Source organism: Colossoma macropomum, unplaced genomic scaffold (assembly GCF_904425465.1).
Source record: "Colossoma macropomum unplaced genomic scaffold, Colossoma_macropomum, whole genome shotgun sequence".
In the NCBI taxonomy this organism is placed as follows: Eukaryota; Metazoa; Chordata; class Actinopteri; order Characiformes; family Serrasalmidae; genus Colossoma; species Colossoma macropomum.
The window spans coordinates 23166968-23191664 of NW_023494791.1; the positions used below are offsets into that span (position 1 = coordinate 23166968).

The following is a 24697-nucleotide window of genomic DNA, read 5'->3' on the forward strand; positions in this document are numbered from 1 at the left end:
TTCAGGAAAAAAATGCTTTTCATTGGTGAAATAGATATAAGAGGCTGAAGTTTGGCTTCCTATTTGCCAGCTTCTTGTTTGCAAGTTTCCTGTTCCACCTTAACCAGGGCAGCAGTTACATTCTGGCGCCTCCGGCGATATATGCCTCATATGTTTTATGTAACTGATCAGCTCACAGGATCGGCTGTTAGAGAAACATTGGCTGATTGCTGAACGGATATTTGGGCTGAAAATCGGCCAATACTGATACACAGCCAATCGATCCTGCCTTCTCTAATGTTCATCAAAAATACTAGATGTGACCATCAGCCCAGAATTCCCACATCAGTATTGAACAAGCAGCCACAGCAGTATCCAGGGAGATTCACCATCTGTACAAACACACTGACAACAGCTTATCATTTTTACACAACAAACAGAAAACAGCAGTCCATGAAGCTCATTATAAAAGCCTTCAACCAAAAGAAAAAAAAAGCCCTGATAGCCGGCTATTCTGCTCTGTGTGCGTGTAGGGTGGGTTGGGTTGAGTGGCAGGTCAGGCCAACAGATTAGGCCGATCAGACACTGGGATTAGTCTGGCCTATTGCTTGCAGATCTGTCTGGTGGGAAAACCTAGCCGGGAAAGCCTCATCTACAGTAAGGACCTCCTTAGCTCCCAGATGGTTCCAAGTCTCTATGGGCCTACAGTAAGTCCTGGTAAACAAGCGTGGTCACATGGTTTTTGGTGAGCCACAAGATGCTGGTAAACAAGCTTGATTCACAGTTCCAAGTAGGGAAGCACAGCTCATACTCCCTCTCTTTTACTCCCTCTCTCTCATACACTCACACGTGTTTGTCTTACATTACCAGTGAGGACTTTCAGTGACTTGTGTTCTTCTTCTTATTTGATCTTTGTATTACTGTAGCCAACTAACACCCAAATCCAACCCTAACCTTAATTTCAGCATCTAAACGGCAATTTTCTCCTCTTTTAGTTTTTCCAAAAAATGTCATCTGTGGTGAAAACATGTGTAGTGAGGATCAGCAAAACATCCTCACTTGAGCAAAAACGTCATGTTGTCCCATCATTGTGAGGGCATGCAGTCCCCACAAGGATATAAAAACGAGCACAAACACACACACACGTACACACACACACACACGTACACACACACACACACACACACACACACGTATGCACACACCTAGCTCAGTCCTCAGAAATGTTTGCTGTGGCAACTTCTGCTATGTCCTTAGAAATGTTTTGCCATGACCCTGTGTACTATGACCTATGAATAGAGAATAAGCTAAGGTTTTGTTCTCCAACACTTACAAAGAGCCAGTCTTTGGACAATACGTGTTTTTGATGCTAGCTTGGAAATGCAGTTGCTAGCTTGGCAACCTTGGCAAGACTGCTGGCTTTCCAGACACAGAAAGCAGCCTGTGTACACATTCACCATGATTTAAATCCAGATTCATTGGCTACTTTTTTTTTTTTTTAAAGTTCAAAAACAAACAGCAGCATTTCCCCAGTGCCACCCAGCCTGGATGAGATGATGTAACAAGCAAGCTAAAATCTCTATTATCTGTTAAATTAGCTATTGTCCAATGTGAACATGCACTTCCTAGTCTGGCACACACCTGATCATCAGTATATCTATGAGATATAATGGTATACGGCAGAGGTAAGCTCGCTTGTGCCAGAGGAGCAGCATCTGGCTCTATTCTTTTAGCTTTAGTCACAGACTTTAGAATTTCTTGGCTTTAGAATTAAAATTTTAGAATTCCCCAGCCTTTAAAGAAACAACTTTTTTGCTGATGGAAATACTAGATTGGGGTTGCTTTAATTAAATATGGTGTTCAGCAAATGACAAAAGATGTGAAACTCAAACTTTCATTGTGTACAACCAGTGAGAGCCACCGCTTCTGGATGTTTGCAGATATAAACAATCAACAATTTCTCAAGCCCTAGTAATCAAAAGCAGATCTATTTGGTTTTTCTAAGACTGCATAGTCCCAACTATATCTAGTGTTGGTTTAAGAAACTATTAACACTGCTCTTATACATCTCTACAGACATACATGCAAATGATTCTTTTATTATTAACTGTCATAAAACATTTTGGTAACAGTCAAATATGTAGTGTTTTGGTATCATAGCTGTTGACTCTTTTGCTGAGTTTGTGAGTGCCAAGGCCAATTTGACTTATTCAGTGGAGATGGTCTGGCATGTTAATAGCAAGTGAAAACAACAGTAACAACATTAGAGGGCGGTTAAAATTACCCGCCATTTATACCAGCGTAGACAGAAATACATTAAACAGGTATACATGCTTCAAGGGCTTAAACTGAAATTGAGAAGCTTTAAGAAGAATTAATTTAAACATTTATGTAATTACAATTACAAGCCCAATGGCATCAAGCTGTTTCAAACATGCTCAGATTAAGTAAATGAAATCTGACGAATGAAATAAAACATGAACACACACACACACACACACACACACTATCAGCTTATATTAACTCATCAACTGGGGGTGAGGACACAGCTCAACCTCTGCTTCCAAGTGCTCCCATGGGAGTGCAGCTCTTAACAGTTATGCAACATGACAGTGTATGGATGACTGCAGCCAAGCTTTCCTCCAACAGCCCACTATGTGCCTCTAATCACCTCTAATGCCTCAGTCTGGCTGTGCTCCAGCAGCACGCTACCACTACAGACGGGCACTGCACAAACTCTGCCCTCAAGCACTGGATCCACCAACACAACAAGCCACCCCAAGAGGAAGGGAAGCAAAGGTTCACAGAGAACATGTCCTGAAAATTAGCTGGGGGCGGGTTCTCAGGTCTATGGCATAAAAGAACTATCACAGCAAGACTGGACCAAGGTGAACAGGTAGAAGTGACTTGTGTAAATGTAACTACAGCAGAGAAGAGCTGGTACAGGCTAAGTGAGCTGCTCTGATACAAGCTGAGAAGTGCATTCTCCAGACCATAGGGAAACAGTGGGTCACTTGGTGACTAATAAACTCAGCTGGGAACAGAAGCGATTGTTTAAAATCAGCAGAGGTGAGAAAATTCAGTCCCCACCCACCCTTTGACGCCACTGTCTGACATTTTCACACTGGCAGAGTACATGAGCACTACTAATGAAATCCGTAATGCCTCACTACTGAGCAGCTTCACACTCCCGTCTAACACCACAGCTTCTGTTCTTGCCAAAACTTCACTTGAACCAACAGTGAGAAAATATCCAACAGGGAGAAAAGCTTGATACAGACAAGCGGATAAATAGCCACAGTGCTGTCAGACAGGCCTGAAGCCAGCCGCACATTTCCTCCACTAGACTTCCTGTGCCTTGGGAACGTACCGCTGGGATGCAGGAAGTGTGCAGGAGTTTTTTTTCCTTTCTTTTCTTTTTTTTATTTTTATTATTATTTTTTTTACACTTAAGGTCAGAGTTTAACGTACACATTCTTCATTATTTTGACAAATGTGGTTTAGTGATGGCCAGACCAGACAGGGTATCCAGTAGTTCATTATTACAGCAATTTATCATTCTACACTACTATGTTATAATTATTATTATTTTATTGTAATCCCACTGTAACATAGCCAGGTGCAGAATGCTAACCAAAGTCACCCTTGTTCAGTCTGATTACTCTGGTGCTGTAGCAACTAAACTTATTGCCCTACGACATCAGCCTGGAGAAGCCTAGCATTAGGGATGCATAAAGATATCAGAATCATATCAGTATTGGCAGATATTTGCTTTTTAAAAAATTCAAACCGATGTTAAGACTGATATTGCAAACTGATAATTGATGATGTATTTATTGTACTCTGGAAGAGCAGAATGTTTAGGAACCGCTGGGCTGCTGGGCCAAAAAGATCTGCATTTTATTAATTTTCCTGCATTTGTAACTCTATATAAATTAATAAAAAAAATTAAGTCCCAGTTTCTACATTTTATAAATGTTTATGCATCAGCATCGGCAGATATGTACATAACAAATATCAGCATCAGCCCACAGTTACCATATCGATGCAGCCCTACAAAGCAGTTCAATCAATATGTTAGTTAAGCAAATATTGCATAGGCTGATGATTACAATCACTGGGCAGCACTAAAAAAAATACATGCAGGTAGAGCTTTAAAACAAGTAATAAGCTAAAAGTATCTGCTGACCATTGGTGACACAGTTTCTCCATATTCATTTCAGAGGCATCAATGCAAGACCCCACATTACTTACCTTTGTAAACAATCAAATATTTTTAGCATCCCACATATTTCACAAAGAAAAACCTTTGTTCTCACTGTGAATGTCCATTTTCTGAGCTCAACAGTAAAAAGCAAATCAAATTTGCATAAACAAATAAAACAGCCAAATATTCCAACTCATTCTTAGTATCTTAATTTCACTGCTCACAGTTTAGCTCACCACATTTTTTGCAAGATTTTAAATGTACTTCCCTTGTTTCAATTGTATAGTTTTGTTAGTCTACTTACTTCATAATGAGAAAGCAGCCTAACATGGGCGGTCTGGAAAACTTTTTATACCAAGGACTCCTTTACCAATCATGTCCTGGCAGAGGACAGCACATTATTAAAAATAGCATTATACAGCAACACTGTGTATAATTAATTCAAGGGAATGTGCCACAGCCTACATAATCCCACATTAAAGGAGCCTGTACTTCTGTACTTCATCATGTAGATGCAACAGTCCTGAAACTTCAAGTAGACAACGTCTGTTCAGTAGAAACTGTCATACAAAGTAATGCATGGTAAAAGCATTTCCAGCTGCCAACAAATGAATGAAATACCTTCATTAAGGGAAAAAAGTAGCCCCAGAACTACTACCATCTGACACATTTAATTCAATTTATATTTTAGTTTAAATTTTAACACGTCGTGTCAAATTAGGTGGTTCAGAGGCAATACAAGCTGCTTGTCCTGAGAAAGTAGACTACACGTCCAAAAGTTTGTAGAAACCAGCTCATACATGAAATCAAGAGTATTAATAGGGAGTTTGTCCCCATTTGCTGCAATAGCAGCCTTTACTCTCCTAGGAAGGCTTTAGATTAGATACTGGAACATTGCTGTGAAGATTTGATTGCTTTCAGCCACAAGAGCATTTGTGAGGTCAGCTAATCATGTTGAATGATTAGTTCTTGATCACAAACGCCACTCCAACTCATCCTGTGGGAAGTGCTCTATCTCTACAGAGATCTCAGTTTCACTGCTCCACCAACCGTCTAGCCACTGCTTGGCACTGGGCATTGTGACTTTAGACTCATGTGCCTCTGCTTCAAGTGTTCAAGTCTATTGCCAATGCTTCTCTACTGAGATTATACAAGCTGTGTGCACAAAACTGAACATGTCTGCAACACATGCACCTTAAAATAGCTGAATTCACTAATAAGGAAGTGTGTCACGATACCTTTGGACATACAGTGTATCTCACTCTGCTTTCTCACAATCACTGCTATACTGACATCACTTCAGCAGCAGATGTATGATCTTGACAAGATGCCATTATGGGTCAGCATTTTCTTTCCACTATAGAGATACAATAGCAAGACTGACCACATCCGTTGCCACGGAGACCTTGACATGATGCCATTTTTGGAAGGGTGAGGTGGCAACAAGAATATGCAGAGAAATAAACTGCACATTCCTACATGGGCTACATTTTAATAACTCAGACCAAGAAACGTTACAGAGCAAAAAGCACAGAGAAGGAACATGCAAAAAGGGACACAGCTAGGTTGAAGAAAGGGTGCAGTCGAAGCAACTGTGACGCTTTACAATTGAAACAATAATTAACTGTGAGAACAGTGGAAATGTTTCATGTATACACACATCAACATTAGTCAGGCTGTGTCATCAGTACTCCTCAATCTATGGGTCATTTCAAAGATGAGAATACTGTGTAACAAACAAGGATATCATAATACAAAAAGAGAATAGGAATAACCTATTACACTCCTGTCACTCTGTAATACATAAAACGTGACACTATACACTAATAGCTACATTGGTAGTTTGTTGATAGTCTTTAAAAAAATATGAGTTATACATTACAGTAGACAGGTATATCTACATTTACATCTGATCTAACTGTCTTCTAACTGACACGCCTTTGACAGAATACTTTGGGCTAGACAGCTGTGTCAACTAATAAAAACATCTTGAACCAAGATCGATTCCTCACGACGCTGGTTCTCTCAATTAAGCTAACAAAAGTAGACTCAAGCCACGAAGCCAATGAATCTTATGGCCAATATTGTGATCAAACATACTAAAATCATATATTGTACTTACAATTAACAAACATACTTAAGTCGCAAAAAATGGTCAGACGGTGCTTTGAAAAAGAAGACTTTATATTAATAAGAATATTGTGGTCATGTTAGCCACTATGGTGATGTCAAATTCTGACAAAGCTCTGGTTTGATGCAATGAGGCAAAACACAAAAAACTCCAAAGCAGGATGCATTCATAACGGCCAAAAACGTGAAATGTGGCCAGTATCCACCCCTGCTAATAGAGTCATTTAAAATTTTTTAGCTGAACACACCACCAGTTTGCTGAGCGTAATGCGCAGGTTATAAGAGGTATGATATCCTGCCTGCAGAAGACTGTGATAAATACCAGCTGCAAAATACCTTCCACACAGGACAATCTTCATTGGCAAATACAAGCAAACGCTGGCTCGATAGTGGCCTGAAACTTGGTACAAATAAAAATTGATGCAACTAGTACGCTGGAGTGACTGAGTGAGCGAATGAGCAAGTGAGAGAATGAGAGAGCAAGAGAAAGGGAGTCAAATAATGAGTGAGGGCTGCACTAGTGTGTCAGAAAGAAAGACGGCTGGAGAAAGGCGAAATCAGAAGAAGCTGTTAGCACACAGAATTTTACATAATTTTCTGTAAAGGGAAAATGTTACCTCTGCCACATAGGTTAGTGTCCAATTGTCAGGGATGCCTTCTGACCTGGAGTAATCACAAACTAGCCAAGAGTGCCCAGAGCAGTTCTCTCACTTGATCACCTAAGATCCTCTACAAAAAAATCAGTGTGCTAGAACAAAACCTTGAGATATTTCTGTGATGTTGTGCAAAGACAGAAAAAAAAAGGATTTATGTCACACAGCTTGTTCATGTGTGCCAAAGCTTGTTAGCTGGATCTTTTTGATCTGAAGTTGACCCCACTGTAGGTTTAGCCAGATCCCATGACAATGCAATTAAACATGTGACTACCACTGACCTCCAAGTGGCTAGTTTAGAGGCCACTGAGGCAGTTAACAGTTCTTCAAAAACATCAAGTCTTAAAAGTATGGGAGTACGTTGTGGTAAGCATTCAAGAGATACTATGCATTTGTTCATACATTCAGAAGATAGAAAATTAAATAAGCACTGACAACAGCTTTTAGCTTTTATCATCAGAACAGTGTCACAGATTTGGCCAAATTGACTTGATTTAAGCTAATCAGCCCAAGAAATCAGCTTCTCTCCATCAAACTTTCAAAGACAGTGCATGAAATCCTTGTATTTGGATCAAGACAAACTTCTCTCAGCCTTCAACAGAAGATTCAATGAGCGGAAACAGAGACCTATTAACAAAGGAAATGGTTTGAGGGTCTCCCTTCCTTGCTGTACAGATTGTAAGTGGTCCCATAACCAATCTGTAACTTATAATTTAGCTGAACTTCAACAAACCAATAAATAACCATTGCTTTTCAGTTTTCCAAGCACTGTCAGCTACTCACACCTAAACAGGAATGCAATAACATTTCTTTGTGTGATTAAGTTTTACCATGGTGAATTTTGGCATAATGTTGGACTGGAACATGTGGTCCTCACTCTTAAAAAGTTCTTCAAGGTTTCTTTAGCAAAGGAAGTGGTTCTATATAGAACCACTCAAAGAACGATTTCCACACTTAACTGTTCTTCACATGGTGAAACAGTTCTTCAGATTGATGGAAAATGTGTTATATGGTTCTACATATAACCTTTTTGAAAATAGTTCTATATAGCACCAAAAGGGGTTCTGCTATTGTTACCAGCTCGACATCATAACTGTAGTAGAACCCTTCTGATGCTATATAGAACCATTTTCAAAAAGATTCTATACAGAATCAAATACAACACATTCCCCATCAATCTAAAGAACAATTTAACCATGCAAAGAACCATTTAAGCATGCAAACAAAATGCCTTTTGAATGCCTCAACAGGATGGTGCTTTTTTAATGACACTGCATTGATCTTAGTCATGTCATGCCTGCTGACAAAGCACCAAGCAGCCATGGGACCATGCAGGTGCCCTGCTTAAGTTAATGCAGATCACTGCTTGTGTGTAAGATGACAGGTTCAAAATTTACTAAAAACTTAAAACGATATTTCACTTTACTTACTTGGATTAGACCATTTCGGGGTCTTCTTGAAAAATGTTTTTTCATCCATTCACGAGGGGCTGTGACTTAACTGTCCATCAGCGGGCAGCGAGCCTGGGCTTTTTGTGCTGCTGTGCATTTAAAGACTGTTTTCAGGAGTTTCACTAATATCCACACGCGCTAAGAACATCTCTAACCGAACAAACGGACAAAGAGAAAAGACAATTCTGGAAGCATTACTAACAAGTTCAGGCAAAACCAGAGCGATTTATATAAGCGAGTTACAACAACTTTTTCACATTAATTTCCTCTCTGGGACGTCAGTCACTGTAGAAAACGTTCATTTGTTAGCTTTGCTGCCAACTTCCCCAGCGTGTGTGTGTGTAGCCTCCCAGCTTTAGCTGCTTGTACTGTGGTCCGAACAAACCACTACCAAAGTCTCTAAGGAATCAGTAGCTGAACACTTCACGACTAAGAGCTTGAAAATCTTACCTTCCTTACTTAAAAATGTCACGAAACTAGGACCTGAACTGCTCGAAGAAGCTGCTGCCCTTCCTCTCATCCCCCTCAGCGGTGACCGTTAGCCTCACTCAGTCTCCATAGAACAGCCGATTTAAATTTCAGCACGCCGCGCGGCGTCACCTGCGCAGTGTTTTTTCTCCCACCCGTACTCGGACCAATCCCGCCCAGCTCCGCTAAGATTGGCCAGTAATATCGCGCCTCCAGCGCTACGATTGGCTGATATCGTGCGAATATGATCTACTAGCCAATCCTAGAGCAGGAAGGCAGGGTTTGTCGGAAAACAGGTGGGGAAAATAACGCTAGCGTAATAAAAACACTATACAGGTACGTCATGTTAAAAATACGATAGCGTATGGTTTGTTATTCGGTTTAGTGACTGTGACACGAACACGAGGGGAAAAAAAAATCAGTGTTTAGATATTTATGGTAACAATATAATATATCCAGGTCTTATTTTTGATCTGTGACATCTGATACAAATATTTCAGCCGCGGTTTTAACACTTGGTGTCGTTGAATTCTTCTTTCTTTATCAGGCTGCGAGTTGATTCTGCGGTCTTGCGGTTTCTAATTATATAACACGGGCGCAGAGGGAAATTATTGATCTTTGATTCAGCAACTGTAAAAATCAATACATGGTCGTTCATATGCATTGGGGTGTTCTTGATTTGACTTGACGTGATTCGACTGGGTGTGCACAGGCCGAGAAGTGAATGATGGGCCAAAACATGGTCTGGTTCCCTCTCGCGCCTTCCTGAAGCCGTTAGCTCTAAAATAGCAGGAACAGAGCTTTGTCTCATTTACTATGAGGCGCAACTGCTAGAATAACGCATGACATATTCGGTGTGGATGAGAAGAATACATGATTAATGCAAGAGAAACAAGAAGTTAAAATCTCTCTCATCCAGCAGACAAGGAAACAGCCCATAAAGCCCACAGCTTAAGGACAGAGTCTCAGCACTAACCACATTCTTCAAGAGCTGCAATTTCCTGAGACCCGAACCATTTATTGGCTGACTGATGACTGAGTGAAAATAACACTTTAGGCCTCAACTTCTCTCCCCACCCAGAGATAATTAACTATGCGTAAGTCACAGTTTAACCCGGTGATTTGCCAAACTGGCAACTCCTTTCCAAGAGCCGTATCAGAAAACTGGCGGTGAGGAATGAAAGGGTGTCACTCCTATGGACAGTTTTCAAGTCAAATGGAAAATAAAAATAGATTTGCCATCACCACCAATGCAGTTTTACAGAGAAATAAAGGCCGTACAGAATTCGGTTCATTTTCCTGAGCAACAGCAATAAATTAAGTTAAAGAAAGTTAACACGCAGTTAAAGTTAAACTGGGAGAACATAAAAATTGATAAGAAAGGTAAAACTGTTCAATGCACTGGAGACAAAGAGCAGTTATCAGCAAGTAAAGCACTTACAGTAATGGATCAAAGAGAACAAAGCTGCAGTTTCACTCTGAACTGTTCCAGACTGACACAGTTGGTTTTGAGTGAACTCACAGAGGAAGGAAGGGAGGGAAGGCAAGCTCACATTTGGCTTTATATTGGCAGACGTTGAAGTTTTTCTTTCACGAAACAGACTGATATGATGTCTGTGAGATACTGCTAACCAAGAGATTCAACCACACCAAAGTGTGAGGCATCAACAGACATATGAAGGCCAGTTCTACAGCATCAAGCATCAAGCAAGCAGCACAGCCTTTGCACAATACACTCTAATAAATATAAGTACGAAAGGGGGTTCTTTGAAGCAATATCTTTTAAGGTTCTTTTAAGGTTCCCTTAAAGCAGTGGTCCTCAAACCAACCCTCAGGGACCCCTACACGGTCCACATTTTTGCTCTATCCTTACATGTTGGGAGTTGGAATGGAGCAAAAATGATTATCTGGGGGTCCCTGAGGACCAGTTTGAGAGTCAATGCTCTGAAAAAAACCTTTCAATTGATGATTCTTTAAAGAACCATTTTTGCCAATTGAGTGTGAAGAACCTTACTAAAGTTTAAAGCACCTCCACATAATGTAAAGCTTCTAAACCAATCATGTTTTTCCTACAACCATATGTCCAAACCGGGAACCTTTTATTTGTAGGAACTGTTCCTGCCTCATGGATAAAATGCTTCTCAGAAGGCCTTTAAATCACAGGAGACGAGGGCCAGTCCAGGCTTTGTGCATGATTTTGATCTCTACTGAAGTCCAATGAGCACACACTGTGTACTTTACAAACAGATTAATATCTTAGAAGCACACATATCAGAACAGCCACAACTGTGACTGTTTTAAGAACCTCGACTTCAGCCCTTTCGCTCTTCGCGTCCAGCCCATTTACATTAATCAGGATTAGTGGTTATAATGTTGACTCAAACTTTGCAGGGTACACACGTGAATAAACATGAGCTTTAGAGTCAGTTAAGTGTTTGAGTGAGCTGGTTATGTTTTTGATCTTCGTCCAGCAGACGTGTGATGTCTCAGCAGCAGGCCCCTGATTCATGCCTTCATCAGCAGCAGGCATAATGAGAAACGGAAACACATCTAAAAGCTGAAGCTCCAGTCCAGCCGGGCTCACCCCATACAGGCAAAAACAACTTCCTGAGAGAACATAAGGTAGGCAGAAACTGAAACCAAGCCAGATATGAGCAAATTTACCAAAAAAAAAGGCTCAAAGAGAGAAAAACCAGAATTTCTATCACTATTGCTTTGAACAGTGTTAGTGAGACTGGAGGAGGGAAAGAGAACAGTTTCCCCACAGTCTAAGCTATTCAGCCAAAAACAAAAGCCGATGCTGGAAAACAAAAGGCTTTCCTGATAACAATGCATCCCCCCTCAGTTCAAACACCAGCTTCCTCCCCTCACCCCAAATGCCAGACTGAGCTTTCTGCAAAAGCCCATAACTGCACCAGTTATACCAGTTAATGAGGCTAGGTCTCTCCTATTTGTGTCATAGTTACAGACTAGAGTTCTGCTATCTGACTTAAACCCTGGGTTCGGGCCAGTTTTTCCTCATACAATATCAGCCTTGATTTTGCTTACTAATGAGTAATTTTATTATGTAGTTTTCTTTTTATTTGAAGGAATGTGTCTTACTAAATTTCACGCACATTTTCTCTTATGTGTAGTGTGCTCTCTCTCTCTTTCAGTTTATGTATACGCTAACGTTTCCTCAAAAATAAAAAGAAAGCTCGCTAAAGGGGAACTGTTCAAATCAGGGACTTCTTCAGTGTGGAAACATTATGACTTGATTACATCGAATAAAAAGCACACTGGTCACAATACTGAGTACTGATCTGATATTTTTGTCTTCAATTTAAAATCTGTATGCCTCATATAAAGCACATAATTTTTATTTTAGGGCTTCGAAGTCTAACTGACCACTGTAAATATCTTAACTTTCACCTTATTATCTCAATATCACCAAAAAAAAATTGACAATTTTGTTAGCCTACATTAAGCATACACATTGCTTTTATTTTCACATGTCAACCTTTGTTAAGAGGGGCTTTATTTTGACACACTGCAGTGCTTAGTAGGGAAACACATTTCACGTTTTCAAAGATACACTCATTTCAGCTCCTTAAACAAACAAATTTGCCTGTAACATCATCATTCATAATTATTACTTGTATGTAGAGCATTCAGTTCCATTAATAAAAACACAACATCAGAAATATATATGTATTATGTTTTGGAATGACACACATTCCAGCCAAGATTGACAGTCGATCTGTCACAACAGGACAATGCCTGGTCCATTTAATGTCAGTATGAGTGCCAATACCGATCCAGTGTATTGGATCAGTGCATTACTAACATATAACACACATGGGTCATATGTATGAACCCAAGTCCTATGTAAAATTTACATAAAAAACAAATCTAAATCTAAACACTACCTCATGGAAAACCATTATTGTATAATAAACAAATTATACAAAACCGGATCCTGTGCTTCATGTGGTCAGATTCACTGCAAACAAAACACAAGCAAGCTTCAGCTCCAGAGAAGAACAGTTCAATAGGAAACTAACACTTCCTAAAATTTCCATATCCGAACCACAAAGTGCCCGGAACACAACTAAGGGGCTTTACGTGACACAGAACAAATAGACATGTGTGCTGTGGATGATAATGATCACTGCAAAAGGAGCAAAACCTGCACATCCTGGTTCAGCACGTGAGATTCACCGGCCAGGCTAACTAACTACCCTTTTACTAGAACTACTTCCTACATGACATCATCCTCTCAGTGACACCTCCCTCTCCGCCACAGGCTTTACTCACCGTCATATGATTACCTAAGCACACACACACGCTCACACACACAATGCTAATCCCACACAACTCCATGACAACAGGCAAGCAATAGGGGTACTCACAGTACGCATACACACACCCATAGGCTGACTACAGCTATACCTCCTACACAGTCAGGCCTTCATGTAATAAAACACAGCAAAAAGCACAGACATATTTCTTCCTCCCCTCTACTTTCCTCAAATAATCTACAGTCAATGCATTGACAGCAAGTTCATATCAACATGATTTGCAGTTATTATTTGCTCTGAGTCATCCTCAGTTTTACAGCACCAGCATCATAGTCCTTGATATTCAAACCAGGTTATGCTACTAAACCATTAAAAGAGGCCACACAGCTGAGGAATGAGGAGGTCACAGACAGCACTTCATGAAACAATTCTGGTTATAAAATCTGATTGTTTGACTATGTTTGAAACTGTTGTGAAATACTCAATATATAGGCTTACACATATGACTGCAAACATAAACTGAATTCTGAATAATGTATCAAAAATGATTCATGGAATAATCTGACAGTCATGTTTAGTGCTATAGTTTATTAATAGTTTACTGTTAATAAACTATAATATTTGGCAGAAAAAAAAGGTTTATGGAGATTATTACTACTAATAAATGAAATGATTTATAGAGCATTGGTGTATTTTATTGTATTGTGTTTTGTCAGTTTTATAGAAGCAACAAACCAATTAATAAGGGTGGGCGTTACAGCAAAAATATTTTGCCATACTTAAAGATATTTTCACAATACATAATATATATCAGTACTTTGGCACACAGATACAATGCACTTATATACTGCCATCAAAAACTGAGTACAGTCATATGCAAAAGTTTGGGTGCCCCTGGTTAAATTGCATGTTTTGTTGAAGTGAAAATATGTTCAATATTTTCAAGTGTACTTATAGAAATTTTATTTAAATGGTAATTTTTATATTTTTAACATTTTTTAGTATGCAGTTTCTATTATTTACAGAAAATATAAAATGATGTGCTGAAGTGAGGATGTGTTAACTTATTTACACTTAGATTAACAAAACGTAATTGACCGGGGCACCCAAACTTTTGCATGCAACTGTACTGTACTGCTCGAAAAAAGTATGCCTAATTATGCTCTCTTTTTAGTGAATCATGCAGTTGATCAGTGATCTTTAAGTACAGTCAATATCCACAATATGCTCAGAAAAAAACATTTTATCATGATAAAAGAATTTATCACAATGACGATAAAAGATCCCATCGTCCCGCTCTACTACTCAAGGCTGTGTTAGTGATTTTACCACATCAAAACCCTGGTAGAAGCACTGCAACGCACAGCCTCGAGAGACTGACTGCTTTAGAAACACACTGCATCCTCTCATCCACAATGCTCTTAACTTTGACATTGTAAACCAAAAGTACATCAGATATTTGAAACATGAGGCACCCACAAGTACATTCATTCAGCTGACCTGTTATGCTGGTTGCAAAGCTGGTTCAAGTAATTGGTAACATGACTCACAAAGTCCATTCAGCTAAAAGTACCTCATGTAGCTTACACTGCACTATGATACGGCATTTTAGAGAACTACAGCATTGTCCAATACAAGCCGCAGAAAAGATCTGCTTCTCAAGCACTTTTACCTGAATGAGGTGTCTATGATGTTAAATGCATGATGAAAAGCAACTTTACTGAAAGCTTCAAATACTGCAGTAACACATATCACCTATAGCTCTCAGAAAGCCCTACTGTTCACCCCTGAAGAAACGATTTAACTCAAGTAGTGAAATGTTATTATACTTACAGCAGGGTGACAGGTGAACCGGTGCCTAGCAGCAGCTGTGTGTATGTGTTGCCAGCCAGCATTCCAAATAAGTTTTTCCAGGTGATCCTGAAAGGATGACATCATCCTTATCAGCATGCACCTGTTTCCTCAGGAAGCTCCTCCCACCTTTCTATCGTTAAAGGGACAGAACCCACACAGAGACAGGAACTTAAATGCCTACAGCACTGCACTGACCTCAGAATCAGTGTGCAAAGCCAATGTCAAGCTTTCAGTCACTGCACTGTCATAACACTCTAACGCTGTAATTAAATTAGCATAAATTACACTTGAAATTCTTTCCCAAAAGGTTGGTGTCTTTTCCATTTGTAAAATAAAATCATCCAGCTCCCACTACTACAACTTTAACAAAACTGGCATGAGTTCCATGAAAAATGTATAGGTCTATTATTAATTCTGACACTCCTACAGAGAGTCTGATGCCTTAAACAGGCAATAAATTGTGCAGGAGAGGCCTTCGCTGACTGGTGCATTATTTAGCTATTATTTCTCATCTTTTAATAAGAACCTTGATGGACCCAGCACACTGGATGTGATAGACAGGAAGCAATTTCAAATGCAGAACACCATGACTATGTCTGTTGACTATGTCTGGCCTCAAAAAAAACAACGTGAAGGGTTTAGTAAGGAGCTGGGCCACGATGAAAAAAAGCTTCAGTGTGCCTATTTATAATGTATTATTTTAAATTCTTAAATAGGTAGCCTAATGTACAAATGTAAGTTGGTGGAGGGGTCTTGAGACAAAACAGCCAGTTTTTTAATCAACTAAAAACGTTTTTGTATTGGCGTGCCCACTCATCAAATCTCCCAGCGGTGTTCAATTGGGTTGAGATCTGGTGACTGCAAAAACCGCAGCATATGATTTACAGTTTCATACTCATCAAACCATTCAGCAACACCTCCTTTGACCACCTGTGAATTGAAGAGACTACTCACACTATCAGGATAGAAATGTTTCATCACAGGATAAAGGTGATCAGGGCTGAACAACTTGGAGAAGATATCTAATTCTGATTTTTTTCTGACCAATATTGTGACCGCGATTTTAACTGCATTTATTTTCTATACACTGAAGTCCAGGCCTTTTTTGCAGGCCAAGAAGACCAGAATATCCACTTTTCCTAGCTTATAGATTTAAACTGAACATAGTGTCCCAGACTGACAAGTAGCTGTGGTTGTGTTGTCATGTACACAGCACATGGGTGTTTGGTTACTTTTGAGTGGTCTGACTCATCTATAGGCAGTTCACAAGCTCAGTGTTATTGGTTAGGTGTGTGTGTGTATATATGTACACCAATATGCCAAAAGCCATGGGACAGTAACTAATTTCGTGTAGGACCCCCTCTAGCCCAGCGAAGTGCAGCAACTCGACATGGCATCCATTCCACAAGTGGACGGAAGACGTCTGGAGGGATGTTGAATGTCCAATCCGTCTGGCACCCACTATCATGTCTTGTTCAAACTCCAATAATTCACGTCGCCTTACCATGTGCAAGCAGGCCAGTGTTCAGCCTCACTCACAAGATAACACCTCACAACTTACACAGGTGTGGGTATTCCCAAGTCAGCCCCTGAGGTAAAGGCACTTCATAATCAATTTACATACTGCTATCCCATGACTTTTGGCACGATGTTATACAGTATATACAACTGACAAGACACGACTAACAAGTTTCTCCAGTTCTCAATTGTTACAGACACTTAGCATTAAGTGGGATAGCAGCATTCAGATAAATTAAAGTGCAGGTTACTAAGAAGTAGGGTTTGGCGGTATTCGCTTGTGTCCAGTTGTTTCATACATTAAAGCTGTCTCCAAACAGTATCACCTTGGGGTGGAATGGGTGTCAATAAATCCATTAAAATGTATGATAACCAGTGTATTATCTTAGGTTAATGTCATTTCAATGTATTACAGTAATTTTCTTCAAAACAAGCAGAAAAAATGCTAGTAGTATGCTGATGTCTTGGTAGCTAGCTGGCAATATTTCATGTTCCACTTAAATGGTGCATAAGTTACATTCTGACGCCTCAGGACAAAAAGATGGCGAATAGCTGACTTCAGATTCATACCATCGAAGAATTATAGGTGGGCGATAAATACCTCCTAAATAATCCCCCCAAAGGCATATGATTCCCTAAATGTAACTAAAGCCCAGCAGTGAGGTTGCTGAACTTTACTACTCCTCTGCTATCACTGCAGACTGGCAGGCTTGCCTACAGAGCACTGCTAGTAGCCTGTTAATGAAGTAATGTTCTTTTTTAAGAACAGGGAAAGATTTCAACCACTACCCCTCAGTTCCAAGGGGCAAGATGACACTCGAAAACAAGGGGTAGGGGTAAAAAAAAGAAATGTGTTTGGGCCTTGCTTTTTTTCCATCCTCCCTTGCTTTTTCTTGTGCTCAATAATAAACAGGTTCTCAAACTTCTCACAACACAAAAGGGTTAGCCAGCACTGGCAGCAACCACTGATTCTTCTTCTTCCAACTGGTGCTATATAGCGCCACCAAATTCAAGCTGCCACTTTAACGTTAAAACTTGAAAGGCACTCTGTAAAGCCTGTGTTTGGTTTGTCCATTCTGAGCTACTGTAGAAACATGTCAGCACAACATCATGGCCTCTGTTGGAAGAGGACCCACTCCTTATCTAGACGGGAATGCCTCATTCTAAGCTAACAAAAACACAACAATTCAGAGTTACAGGTCATCATACACTAATAAAAAATTTGTTTTTGGATGCTATATTGGATTTCTGCTTATACATCCCCCTAGATCTTACACACTGCACGTTTAAGTCTGTTCTGTGGTCTTTGGGTCTATAGCTTGATCAGCTAGCTTAATGTTAGCTTAGCAAGCAGGCTACAGACCCAGTGTCACACACCACAGTACAGGTTTGATTCTGACTGATAGAAACAAATGTCTGAGAAAGCAAAAGTTGAGTGACTGGTGTTGGCTTAGTTAGCTTTGTTAGCAGGCCAGACAAGGTCACATCAGAGCACAGACTTGGTTCCAGCTAACGCTAAAATGACACTCATTTAGAGAATATCTACATGCACTATCGGTGAGCGCAATCAATGAAAGCTGAAATTGAACATGTTCTGTGGTGTGTGTAGCCTTTAGCCCTCACTGAGGAACTGTCTTCAAAGTCCTTATAGGAAAGTCTGGCCAGTTATTTCCAATCATAGGTGGTCGGGCAGTTATTTCATCACACAAGACCAGATTCCATCTCTTTGAATGGAGAGAGATCTATAAACTCAAAACTGAAGACCAAATGACTGTTTCAAAAACATCATTTGAAATCACCGGTAAAATCTGACAAAAATCTTACAAACAGTTTGTAGCGTTTGACTCGACACACAAAAAACATGCTTTTAAAACATTTCAGCTTGCTCTGGCTCCTGCGCTTGACAACAAGATGGAAGAATAGAAATCTGACACTTTATGATTTTAAAATATCAGCATCAAATTTAAATATAAATTAAATATAAATTTGTTCACCATAATACCATCATAATGCCCAACTCTACTTATAAGATCCTTACAACAGTGACTTTACAAGCATTTCAATCCAAGCCAAACAGTTTTTCAAGATAAACATTCATTACCTAACTGTGTAGTGCTCAAGGTTAATAAATAAAAGACTCTTTGTGTAGTCTATTTTCATGACTAATTTGTCACTAAATTGCATTGTGAAAGAGCTAAGCCTCTTTTCAGCCTGGCACCATTATGATTAGACATAATTACAACAGAGCGCTTATACACTAATCAGGCTACCTGTCTGTTATCTGTCATGGGCCACTCTACAGGGTCACCAAAGAGGACCAGCACTCTAGTTTCACTCTCAGCTATGGTACACAGATGGAAACAGGTACTGGAGGGAGATGTGTGTTCTGCATTTTGTTGACAGTTGCGTCTTTTGCTCCAGAATTAACATGGAAGCATTTCTGCTTAACATGTAAACTGCATGGACATCTCCAAGATTATTTCAATTCCATCTCAACAGAGCTCACTCTCTCCCTCAAGAAGTCAATATGCTACAGTGTATGACAACATTTAAAAGGCAATAAAATGTTTTGTTTTTTTTTGCTCCCCTGTGCACGTTATTCCAAGTTGCATTGTAGAGTCGAAATTTAGATGTAGGTTTGTTTTTGTTTAGCCATATGCAGAATAAACAGAACCACCAATATAAGGATTCAACAAGCCACACCCAACATCTCAAATCTTTTCCAAATGGCTGATCCTAACCTGGCCTATAAGATGATCACAGACTATTGCTGCTTTCCCATGTTTGCATTGAAAAAAAAAATGTCATTCCGACCTCTTAGTGGGACGCAGCTGACGGCGCCATGAAGCCATGCAAATGTTGGCATGGTGACCACAGTGCCAGCGAAAATATTAGGTGATTATCAGAGGAGAGCTTTATCAGGGTGTATTGTTTATTTAAGTTGGAAAAACGCAAGAGGACACTCTGCACTCTTTATTTTGTGTTGTGTAATCCTGGATTCGTCTGAAATTCAACAACGAAACGTTTGGTGTCCATAGCTCCTAAAAATCAGCCTCCGGTTTATTCTTCCGCTACGGTCAACAGCAAAAGTTGGCAAAATTGAACTCTTGCCGGAACTTTCCGCTTACAGCTGCGGTCTGCGAAACGCTACCGCTTGCAGCTCCACTGAAAACAACGGAATATCATCGTCGTCCATCTACCGCACACGTGGACACAGCATAAGAATATAGTCTGCAAGGGCAGCCCTAAAGGTTTGAGGATGTTTGCTGAGAGTACATCAGGACAGCTCAGCTGTAACTATCACCATAAGACATCCGTCTCCTCAGGTGGCCATTAGTACAAGTGCATGACCACTGAACCAAATGCAAACGGTCTTTCAAAAATGTGTTTCCTGCTCTCATGGCAGTTCTTAGGGGCTTGAGTAAATACAATGCAAATGTTCTTAGTAGAGACTTTTCTCAGGATTATGCCTTGCAGTGTTTGTCAGTGTGTCCAGACCAGAACTTCAGTGCAAAAGGACATTACTCAGACATATAAGGGAAGATATTTCTTTTTAGATGCAAAGCTCCTCACACAGCACTCTCTGTATCTTGTATCACTCAGTCACTCACTCACTCACTCCCTCACTCACTCATGTTTAGCAGCTTGAGGATTCTCCACACTCGGGGAGATCTTAACACTCAATTCTGCTTCACTTTAATGACACTGTGTCTTTGCTCATGGAACATTCTTTATGGGCTTCTTTAATTTTTTTAAATACCTTTTTTATAAAATGGCCAGTATTGACTCAGAAGATCATTTTTCACAATGTTTCTTATGGCAGATACTTCAGCATCTGAGTTATACCAAAAAAATTGTGAAAATTGTGTGCAAAGGTCTGAACACCCCTGGTCAAATTACATGCTTTGTCTAAGTAACAATGAGTTAACACATTCTCTACAGAGAATAAACTTAAGTATTTTTTTGCAAATTTTAATGCACAATTTCTATTTGCTGAGTTTAACATATTGGAAAAAAATAAAATATAAAATGTGCCATAACATTTGCACAGGCACATTTTATGTTTTTTTTACACAATATGTTCTGTTTTTCCAATATGTTAAGTTTTGCAGGACTGAGCTATTCAAATTTGAACTGATATTCAGTGGACACACTTTCAGGTCAAGGTTGTAGATACAAATAAAATCCAAAAGCTTGATGGACTTTTAGAGACCATGGCAAAACATCTGTACTAAGCATGTCAGCTGAGGCCAAATCAGTCCACCACAGAATTGAACAAAAAATTGTTTTTTTTATTACTCATACTACGTTAACAGGACTAGATAATGAAATAAGCCATCATTCACACACAAAAAACTTAGTATTAACATGAAGGGTAAATGAAAGAGGTTGTTAAGTGAGACATAGTTTACAGGGCATTAGATGAACAGAATCTGTTATGTAATTGTCTAGACTGAAAGCACACACACATAGATATATACACCAACACACACGATGATGCCTCACCAGGTGACACTGACTGCACCAGGAGGCTAATACTAGGCAAACATGCTTCTGGGGCAGCTCTCAGACAAACACCTTCTCCCACACACATACAGATACCTCTAAATGATTACCTTTCATATTTACTCTATTCTATCTCTGCACTTCTACTCTAACCCAGTCCCAAAAACTAACATTACAGCTGACAAAGGGACAAAACTCCCCTCCATCCACAGCTGTTTGAGAAAATGAACAGGCCTAAGTGTAATGAGATGACAGCCCAGCCAGTATGGATGTAATCAAAAAGTGATGGGATAAAGGCAGGGGAGCTGTAAGCCAGGCTACATGTAAAATCGACATTCCTAAACACGAAAATGGATCTGTCCATCTCTCTGCTCCCTCAGTGACTTACTAGTCCACAAGAGTGCCCAGTGCTGCTATTGTGTTAATGCCCCAAATAGCAAAAGGAAGAAAAGGAAGAAACCAGCACCCAGTTTTTGTCCCATAAAGCACCATAGTTTTAAAACAACAGTGTCCACAATGCCATCTCAGCATCATTTTTTACTAAGATTCAGGGAAATTAAACCCAAAGCTAAGATACAAAATAATATCTCACTGTACCCAAAAAGCCAAAGCTAAGTAGTGAAATCCACTGTTCTATATGACTAAGGTGACCTACTGTTCATTTTAATTAACATGTTTCAATTAAAGCTATTATTGTTAACAAAAAATACTGCAACATGAACAAAAATGAAAAAGTATTGCCATGCAAAACTACAACAAAACCCAGAACTAAATAAACATTAAACTAAAACTCCTCCGTTTTGGAAAATATAAACAATTAATTCTTGAAACTGACCAAAATTAAACTGAAACTGAAACCTAAATAAAAACTAAATAAAAACAAAATGTAATTACATTTTTAAAACTATAATAACACTGGCTTTCATAAGTTCAGCATTATATACAATTATGCCTATAATGCTTACAGAAATCTATTACTATCAGCCAACACAACTACAACAAAATCATTTATTATCACCTTCCCATGATACACAGACACATCCAAATTGGAGTGAAGAATTTTAAATGTCATTGTGTCCACAGCTGGACTGGTTATAACACAGGTTACAATTAATGACAAACTCCAACGTAAAAATGATATTTTAGCTTGTACAGGTTTATACTCCCTCCATTTTATTCCTGCAGGAACATCCCAAGACTGAGCTAGTGCCAAAGTACTAAAACTCACATCTAAAAATTCATGCACTAATATCAAAGTTTCCCTACTCTAGAAAGTTTAATAGGTTACTCTTAATAAGTTACTCTCATTGGCATTTCTGTCCTCTCCTGTGAATTTTTTTTATTCCTTTGAAAATCTGCCCTAAATCCTACAGACATTTCATGACGCTTAACCAATTAGTTTGACTAAAATGTCTTTGTTTACCCTGCCCACCTCCCCCTTCCCCAAAACTTCTAGCACTGAATGCATGGGAACGCAGAACACAAGGCCACAAGAACTGACCATCAGTATGTTAATTTATTCATCTCTGAATTTTACATAACAATCCGTAGCCTAATTTAGCATGCATACCAGAGCTCACATCTACTTTTCACAGTGAGGTGGCATCAGAGAAGAGTTTGGAGAGAGGAGACTGGAGGAAGCTCTATTTAATCTCCTTTTTTCCACTCCTTAATAAACACTGCATTTCAAACATGTTTACGTAAGAACTTCATTCCAAAACATGTTTTCCAAATCAAACTCACAGTCAAAACATGGATATTCCAATTAGAACAAGTGAAATATTCCTGTTACTTAGAACAGGTTATAAGAATATTACTGCATGTAGACATTTCTATTCAGAATAAACTTTAAACAGTTTATCTACTACTTTAAATATAAAAAGTGTTATACTTCTTACTTCTGGAAGCTTGTTGTTCAACCAAGTCAGCCATCATTTCTATGTCTCTTATAATTCACTGCTACATGACTGGAGACCAGAGGTGCCCATATTTTTTCTTAAGAGGCCAAAGTCTAATGTTTGTGATGGGCAGAGGGCCAAAAAGACAAACTAGCCAGTTAGCAACTCATTGGCTTTATGTTTTCACACGTTGCCAGCACACAAACAGAACTCTTTAAAATACTCCAATGGTTTCTTTCTTTAAATTCAGTGAAAAGATATTTTGCACACCGGTGGTCTCCACATACCGCCACCTATTACGTTCTCATAAAGCTCATAAATGCTAGCTAAAACTGTTATTTTATAATATTACACTATATATGTTTTAGAATTTAAAATAGTTCAAAATAAACTTTAAATGAAAAATAAGTAGCCAAAAAATACAAAGTGTATCAAAAAGCATGTTTATTGACTGGGGGTTGGAAAACTTTATGACAGGCCAAATCAAACATCCTTCAGGGCCAACGCTGGCCTGCGGGCCACACTTTGTGTAGCCCCGCTGAAGACTTTTCTTAAAGGGCCTATCTGAAAGCAAACTATAAGCAAAAGCTGCTTAGATAGTGTCACCACACTTCTAGGGCCAGGTTCCCAGTCCCTGGTTAAGCCTAAACCAAGATTAAAAACAATGTCCAATGGTGATTTACTATTGGCCCTGTAGTTTGGCTTAATACATGTCTAGGAGCCAACCTTTACAAATGTGCTACAAGATTTTAACCATTTAAATATGTTTCCCTTAAAAACTTAATATATCTCTAAACAGCTAGCTAAATGCCAAGATAAGTCATTTCCAGTTACAGCTGTTTTTCCCTGCAATCCGTAGACTGGACATAAAATGGTCTGACAGGATTGCTATGATCTCAGGTAGACCTAATTTGATGCTCTCTGAAAACGGGGTGTGTTTGAGTAAGTTATAAAATCTGTTTGTGTGTAGGTGAATTAAATCTGAGTAACATGGAAATATCTAATGTTATAGTGATGAATTACATCACAGTTTCTCACAATATACATTTCTGAGCATATTGTGGTTCTCGCCAGTACTTAAAAACACTTACCAACTGCATGTTTGATTAAAAACAGAGCATAATCTGTCCTGTTTAGTTAGATTTAGTGCAGCACAGTTTGTGAAATACTGAATTCCAATAATTAGATTCATAGTTTTTGATAGTATTTTTAACTACTTTGCCTCTTCTAACTGATTGTAATGTTTCACACCAATACACAAAGTTAAAATTCAATTCTTATCTGTATACAATAGCCTATGTATTATTTTTTATCTGTTATTTCATTCTTAGATCTGAATATGCTAGCACTTTCTGGGAACGCTTAGGTTTCTGACTAATACTGCACTGAAAATCATCAAGTAAAAAATACAGATCTAATTAACTGTTTCAGAATCAGCATGTAGCCTTAAGCATTCTTTATCATGTAAAACACATACTGTAGATTACCAGGTCAAATGCTATTTGTACAAGTATAATAACATCAATATGAACCCAAAGTTGAGGTAAATTTTACTGCAACCTTCAGCACTGTTTATTACTTTGTGCAAAAATTAGGCTAAAGGCTTCTAAATCCTGAAATCTGAAATGAAGCCAAATGCCAAAAAGTCTTAATTCCCCCATTAATCCATCAGAGATGTGAGCAGTGCTGCTACCACATTTAGCCTGGGAATCTTAATAAAATAATTACAGGGGGAATTATCATCAACATAACT

At 39.0% G+C, this 24697-nt stretch overlaps 1 protein-coding gene across 6 annotated transcripts in view; it reads right to left on the reverse strand.

Annotated features, from left to right (window-relative positions):
- usp54a (ubiquitin specific peptidase 54a) overlaps window positions 1–24697 on the reverse strand; it is a 69619-nt gene that overhangs the window by 43644 nt on the left and 1278 nt on the right. For 2 of the 6 annotated variants that reach the window (XM_036574477.1, XM_036574472.1), the window contains exon 1: window positions 8880–8996. The exons of 1 other annotated variant lie outside the window; for it this stretch is intronic. The gene's annotated coding sequence lies outside the window, so the exon portion shown is untranslated. Of the gene's footprint in view, window positions 1–8870; window positions 8997–15001; window positions 15084–24697 lie in introns of those variants that run through there. 3 more of the 6 variants (XM_036574476.1, XM_036574471.1, XM_036574474.1) reach the window with 2 other exon arrangements.